The sequence below is a fragment of the Alosa pseudoharengus genome, unplaced genomic scaffold (genome assembly GCF_046254945.1).
Source record: "Alosa pseudoharengus isolate Yale_2024_CS ecotype anadromous, Long Island Sound unplaced genomic scaffold, YU_APseudo_1.1 YU_APseudo_1.1_scf_8, whole genome shotgun sequence".
In the NCBI taxonomy this organism is placed as follows: domain Eukaryota; kingdom Metazoa; phylum Chordata; class Actinopteri; order Clupeiformes; family Clupeidae; genus Alosa; species Alosa pseudoharengus.
The window spans coordinates 15,433,140-15,440,505 of NW_027468870.1; the positions used below are offsets into that span (position 1 = coordinate 15,433,140).

A 7,366-nucleotide genomic window follows, 5' to 3' on the forward strand; every position below is an offset into this window, starting at 1 on the left:
AGACCCTTGAATTTCCCCTTGGGGATCAATAAAGTATCTATCTATCTATCTATCTATCTAAACCATGTACTTGGAATACCCCCCTGATGTTAACTAGCCTATGTTTATGCGTCAGTTCGAATAGCTTAACTAATTGTTTTTTCTAAGCAAAGCTTTCTGGAAAGAGATCTTATGCATCGATGTCCATTGTCCTCTGCTTGCTTTCATTCCTTTCTGCTTACAGTAATGTGGAGGATCAAAATTTAGTAGGTCTTCAGTTTTTTTCCCTTTGTTTATTTATTTATGTATTATTTGTTTATGTACATTAATATAAAAGCTGCACAGTCATTTAAGTAAGATAACTAAGCATTTAACTACATATTACTTTTATAACTTGAACCATGGTATAAGTTGAAATGCAATATGGTTACAATGCCACATGGACAAGTCGAAATGAGTTATTTTAAACATACTTTAAAAAAAAGAAAAGATCAGTTAGCCTGGATACATCTTACTTTAGCCTATACTGTATATATTGTTTAGCTTAGCCCACTTGATCACTTCCTCGACTGACAGTGGATAGGGTATTTTAACAACAATATTCCACGCCCATACAGTTGAAAGTGACACTTTAGTTGAGAGCAGAAAAATAGCTGGAGATTATCAGAATGATGTACCAAAAAAACATTTACATCCTCAGGGGTTTACCATATACAGGAAGAGGAGGCAAGGCAAGGTAAACATTTTAATAATTTTTTAAGATCTTTTTTAAAAGCACCAACTCTCGAAAATGTGAACATTTACACGTCTCCTCTTCCAAGCTAAGCAAGGTAACCATGTCGGGCATATTAATGACGGTGATCAGAGCGTACCTATATGATCAATCTCGTTGAGATAAAGATAAATTATTAAGACTTATAGGAGAACACGTTTGTGTTTTAGTAGGCTTCCAAGCATAACGGTGGTTTGCCACTGATGTACCAAAACAAATGCAATCGTAGGACCGTTTACATCGTCATTCCTCAGGGGCTTACCCTACGGGTAAAAGGCAACAAGGTAAAAAGTGTAATGGTATTTGTAAGATCTTTTTAAAAGCACCAACTCCCAAAAAATGCTAGACGAAAAAGTGAGGCAAATTTACTTCTCTTTTTCCAAGCTAAACAATGTATAGGCTATTAATAACGGCGACACCCGAGAAGACTTAAAGCCAGAAGAACCCCTTGTATTTTAGTAGGCTTCGAGACATAACGATGCTGTCAGGAAAATGAAACTGAAACTTGTGATGCCGTAGAGTAGACTTATGTTGAATTTCACCTTCATTTATGTCTGACAGGAAACTGAGAAGGCGGGGTGGGGTGATCATCAGTACTTTTGGTTATTTTCGCAAGTATCACAATTCTCAGATCATTCGTAAGCATCTTCACAAGGCACATATGTGGGCACGCAGGGAAGGTAGGATCATTCTATAAAAAACTGGTGACATTTAGCCTGTAGTTTTCATATAAATGAGAATTGTATCTTGTTTGTTGCTTGTCAGCCTATATTAGGGCCAGCTTACAAATAGGCTATATTAATAATGTGTGTTATGTGTAGAGCCTGTGTTGTTTCAAAATCTACTGTATGTTGTGTGTTTTTCATGTAAGTTACATGTCACTTCATGTCCGAATTCTTCCTCATGTGATATCTCCAACTCCACTTCCGTGCAATGTGATCTGATGTGGAGATGCATGTCTGTACAGACCTGTTAACATGAACTTTGCCAAAGGAGCAATAAACTAACTATCTAACTAACATTATGGCAGCCCGAGAAAATATGGAAAGAGGGGTGGATCCAGTCATCATCAACAACCCCAACATGGCCCTTTGGCATATGTATCCATACATCCGACTGGTACGTATGATGTTCAACATAATTTTTGTTCTGCAAGACAGTTTCCCCTTTTTTGATTTGTAAGACAGTTTAACCATTGGCCTACACATCACACTATTCAGACCATACACTTAGGTTGACTTTTTGATTTCATGGTTGTAGTGAATAAAGGTTGTATAGAACCAACAGCAACAACATGTTAGCCTATTTTAAATAATCGGGCCGGTTGGGAGAACATGGATTTAGCCAAGTCTAAAATCTCAGTGGAGACCTTAACTGAAGTTCTGGTGTAGTATCTGGCTATGCCTGATCCCAATTAAGGAAACTGGCCATAAAAAATAAGTGGTTACTACATAAGATAAATCTTTCCTAATATATTGTGTTTGATGGGTAGGCTCGTAAACATCACTACTGGGTTAATTTCATTGAAATGAAAGATACCTGGACTGTTTCTCTTGAGGAATTGGAAAGGTGAGCCCATGTCTGACCAACCATCAACCATTTAGGCCTACAATTTTCTGTTTTGAATTATCTGACATTTTTAGTTTAAGTTTGGTGGTATTTTTGTCACACTATAAATTGTTTTCTACAGGAGAGGTCGCGGTGAAATTCCACTACCAATACTGGAAGACATGAAGGACTCATATGAGCCAGTACGACATATCAATGACGTCCTGCATGACGGGTATTCTCGATATAAGTGGATTGGTAGTAAGGAAATGACTGATCTAATGACTTAATGGCTGGTGACCCTGCAGAGTGAAAGTTCTATATTCCACTACCTTCAGGGTGAATTATTATGATATGAAAAGGAATGATCAGATATCATGCATCATTCATAAAGAAATAAACTGTGACATTTTTGACAACCCATGTTTACTGCCATCCATATTTTCTTACTTCACATTTGTTGTACTCAGAAGTGTAGAGTTTGGGAAATAAAATAAAATTGCTTTGAGGCTTAAGTTCTTATAAGCACAGTCTAGCCATGTCTTGTGTAGTTAAGAATATTATAAAGAATTATGAAGAAGGCCCAGGCAGGTCTATGTTTTTGCTATGAAAAGTATGTTTTATTTGTCACAGCACTGGATATGCTGAGGTACTGAATCATCTAGATCGGAAACTCACACAGCGTAGTCTTTCTTTAATGCTCAAAGGACATAAATTACAGCATGTTCAGTTGTATTGAGAAACTTGTTGTGAAGAAACTATATTCACTGTTAAGTACAAAATATCTTTATCTGGTCAGTTATGAGTTCTGACTTTCGAAAGGAGAGACTCGGTCAGGTGCATCGTGTCTCACACTGGATTGTGGGTTTGTGACCTTGAGCTTATCTACAAACAGGCCCAAGAAGAATGTGCAGTTTGTGTCTCTTAATATCACACATTAGTTCACATAGTCTTATAGGATACAAACTCTTCATTTATAAAGGTTATTATGATACTTATAGTTATGATACATATAGTTAATAATAATGCATACATCAATAATGGTTATGTGGATTACATCGTCTCCATCTTTGAATTTTCACAGCATGTATTTTTTCTTTTCTTTTTTTATCCATGCTAATAAGTTATAGAGCCATCCTTACAGTGTAGTATTTCATGGTCAAGAAACGCTGTGATACCTTTGGATTAAATGGATGGAGTCAGGTTGTAAAACTTCTGTTGTTTCATTTTTGGTGTGGAAAGTAGTTTCTTAAACCTCCACCGACCTTGATTTAGGATGATGCATCAGAATGTTTCATTCATGAGAATCATATTTATTTAAAAACATGAATGGTTATTTTCCTGTCAGAAAACTTCCAAAAGCACAGATCTATGGCCTATTCTAGTCAGAGAAGAGTAGGCTTACTATAATGCTATATACACTATAGCCTAGTTGGAGTCACAACAAGGCTACAAAAGGTACAGTATGGTATTGTCACAAAAACTTATTCAAGACCTTTTCTCTAATAGGAAATTTTTTTTTTTTTAACTAATCAGGATATATGCCTTCATTCTTTAGATTTCAAAATACATATTTCATATGCATCGTGGCAACAGCATTAAGTGGCAATTCGACAGCAACCTTTAATGAACTAAATGAATGCAATTCACAAACAAGTGCCAGTCTCAAATGCCACCCACATCGCTAGTTATTACAGTGTCCAATATACTCACATGTTAAACGCGCTCAAGTAATAGAGGGTCAGGGAGCACAATACATAGGCCTTCTTTCCAGTTGTTTTGCACATATCAAACAAAGCATATTACATTATATAGATATCAGTACTTTCTGATTCTGAAGAACTTTCCCCTGGACGCTCAGACGCTCATCGAAAGCACCCTGTGACAGCAACGTATGCCATGTGAGCGCATCACTTTTTTTCGTTTGAAAGTCAGTGAAACATAGGTGAATTCACCTCAGGATGGGTAACTCAATTCATTTCCACATATAGTTGGAGTACATGTTTTTACAAAGCACTAAAGAAGACATTCGATAGATATCTTTGAATTTCCGAGCACTTTGGACTATATGTTGGAGACACCAATTCACCATGTTCGCACAAAGGCTTTATCAACAGTAGCTTAAACTCACAGCCGTCAATCAGTCAATCACTCTTAATCAATATTAAAACGGATCTGAGAGATGAACCAAACTCACAGAGAAAGACAGTAATTCAGAGAGATTTAATAACTCATGTGCGCACCCATAGTAAAAAACCTACATTTTGTAAAACTAACGTTGTAGTAGGAAAGACCATCAATCAACTGATCAAGGCAGCTCTGGCGTTGCAGGATGACATGATATAGTGCTGCATTGTTAACAAATGCATGTTTAGTCTCCATTGTGACTGGGTTTGGAAGCCCCTCAACATCAAACCTCCATTCACAGCAATTGAGTGCTTCCTCCAATTCTTCCGGTGGGCCTGCTCCTTTGACCTAAAGATGACCGAGAAAATAGAAAACTAGATGTACCGCAGAGCGGTACAAAATATGACCGCCGCCCAGTCCAGCACATTTTTTCCACAAAAATAAATCACGCTGAAAGGCCTATATGATTCTAACTGTCTCACTAAATTGCATTATACACACTCAATTCTCACTGGTATCTGCTAGACAACAAGTACCAAAACATGATTAGTTCATAGATTTCACATGTAAAATTCATTTTATACAACCCCACCTCCATCTTGCCTGTTCATAATTCTGAGAAATTCTTGAATTGTGTGCATGTGTGCATGTACATGTTTATGTTATGCGTGTGTGTGTGTGTGTGTGTGTGTGTGTGTGTGTGCGTGCTTGTGTGTATGCCTGCGTATGTGCCTGTGCATGCAAGCGTACATATGTCTACTGTGTGAGTATGTGTCATACATATGATTACTGTGAATGTATGTGTGTGTGTGTGTGTGTGTGTATCTGTTTGTGCACATGTGTGCACATGAAATGGGTTAACATGACCCCTGGAGGCAAACATACGGAAAAAAATGGTCATCCTAGGCCCTACAGTTCTCAAGATATTCACAGAGAACTGTGTCTGCCCTACCCTCCTTTCGGGGGGTCCAGTCCAGCGGGGCGGCTACAGATCAAAACGAAAAATTACGGTTCCATGCTATCCATATGGGGGTACATGCCCACCAAGTTTTGTGTACCCCGGTCTTTCAGTGTCCCGGGAATCCTTGTTGGTGTACATCACTAAATGTACACATAAATTATTTTATTGTAAGGCCCCCCATAAACGAAAGTACACAAAACTTGGCATGCATTCGGAGGGTGTCACAATGATCCTACACTTTTAATTTCGTGCAGTTTTGACCTTGTCAGCCAGAGATATTGTGATGAAAACACCTAATTTTTTGCTTTTTAATTTTTAACTAGGTGGCGCTATACATGAAATAAGTGGTAATGGGATGGGTTGACATGCCCCCTTAAGACCAACATACATAAAAAAGGTGGACCTCCTAGGCCCTACGGTTATCGAGATATTCACAGAAAACTGTCTCCGGCCACCTACAGGCCAGTTGGTGTATAGTAACATAAATTAGTTTATTGTGTGGCCCCCCATGAACGGAATTCCACGAAACTTGGCGTGCATACAGAGGGTGTCATAATGATACTACACTTCCAATTTTGTACAGTTTTGACTTTGTTAGGTCACAGATACCTTCAATTACAACACCTCATTTTTACTTTTTTGTGTTTAACTAGGTGGCGCTATACATGAAATGAGTCGTTATGGAATGGGTTGACATGGCCCCTTGAGATCAACATACAAAAAAAAATGGTCCTCCTAAACCCTACGGTTTTCGAGATATTCACAGAAAACTGTGTCTGCCCTACCCTCCTTTCGGGGGTCCAGTCCAGCGGGGGGGCTACAGATCAAAACGAAAAACAATGGTTCCATGCTATCCATGTGGGGTTACATGCCCACCAAGTTTCGTGTACCCCGGTCTTTCAGTGTCCCGGGAATCATTGACAGAAATTTGGGCATGCGAAAAAGAAAAAAAAAGAAAATAAATAAAATCTGACTAAACCTATTTGACCGCCGCCGCTTAAGTGCTTTTTACATGTTTCAGTGACACTTTCCCCAGTGTCCAGTAGGATCCGATAATCTTGGCTTAATCCTACAGAGTGGCATTTCGATACACCACTTCCTTCATGGGGGTGAATTATTACGGTATGAAAAGGAATGCAGGGTTCCCATAGCCCAGGTCATGGAATTTCTGTAATATCATGGAATTTTGGAAAGTCTATTCCAGACATGGAAAGTCATTTGATCATTTTGGGGGCAAATTCATGGAATATCAGGAGATTTTGTTATAGCAGTTTAAAATTTACTTGCGATACATTTATACAAATACAGTATACTTCCACTCAGTTATTAGCTTTACTGCTTTCTTGAGTAGTTGTGTTTAGCCCAAGATTCCTGAACGCTACGCAACTGTTCTGAAATCTTTGCTCGGTAATATATTGTACCCTTCATTATATAATAGGTCATAGAAAGTTCTATTTTTTGTCAGGGAAAAGTCATGACATTTTACATTTCACTTGAAGTGGGAACCCTGGGAATGATCAGATATCATGCATCATCCATACAGAAATAAATTGTGATATTTTTGAGAATCCATGTTCACTGCAATCCATATTTTCTTACTAATTTGTTGTGCAGAGTGTGGGAAATGATAATTTTGCTTTGGGGCTTAACACTGGGTGAAAGGGCTCTGTATCAGGGAATATTTATAGTGATATGTTTCCTGATATGTGTAATATACGGTCATATATTGGTAGATATTTTGCGGACATTTTGCCCCTCAACAGCCTCCTCCATGGTGCATGGATTTAAAGACAACGATTTAAAGACAACGTCTTTCACATCTTTAGTAAACTCTTAAAGGAGTATGGTGGTGGAATAATAGTGAGCGAGGATGATTACTTTTGAAATGGTCCAAATGACGAGATGGTCAACTTTCACCCCAGGAAACTCTGGGTCGCTCATAAGAAGGTACGGGAGAAGGGTAACTTTTTTCATTCTGG

General features: G+C 38.3%; 1 long non-coding RNA gene across 2 annotated transcripts; it reads left to right on the plus strand.

The window, feature by feature from the left end:
- Window positions 1-601: 601 nt before the first annotated feature.
- LOC143111721 (uncharacterized) lies at window positions 602-2,718 on the plus strand. 2 transcript variants are annotated; one of them, XR_012984600.1, is made up of 5 exons: window positions 602-715; window positions 1,313-1,431; window positions 1,782-1,870; window positions 2,244-2,320; window positions 2,442-2,718. It is a non-coding gene; the product is annotated as an uncharacterized LOC143111721 (long non-coding RNA). The 2 variants fall into 2 exon arrangements; XR_012984601.1 differs by lacking the exon at window positions 1,313-1,431.
- The last annotated feature ends 4,648 nt before the right edge of the window (window positions 2,719-7,366 follow it).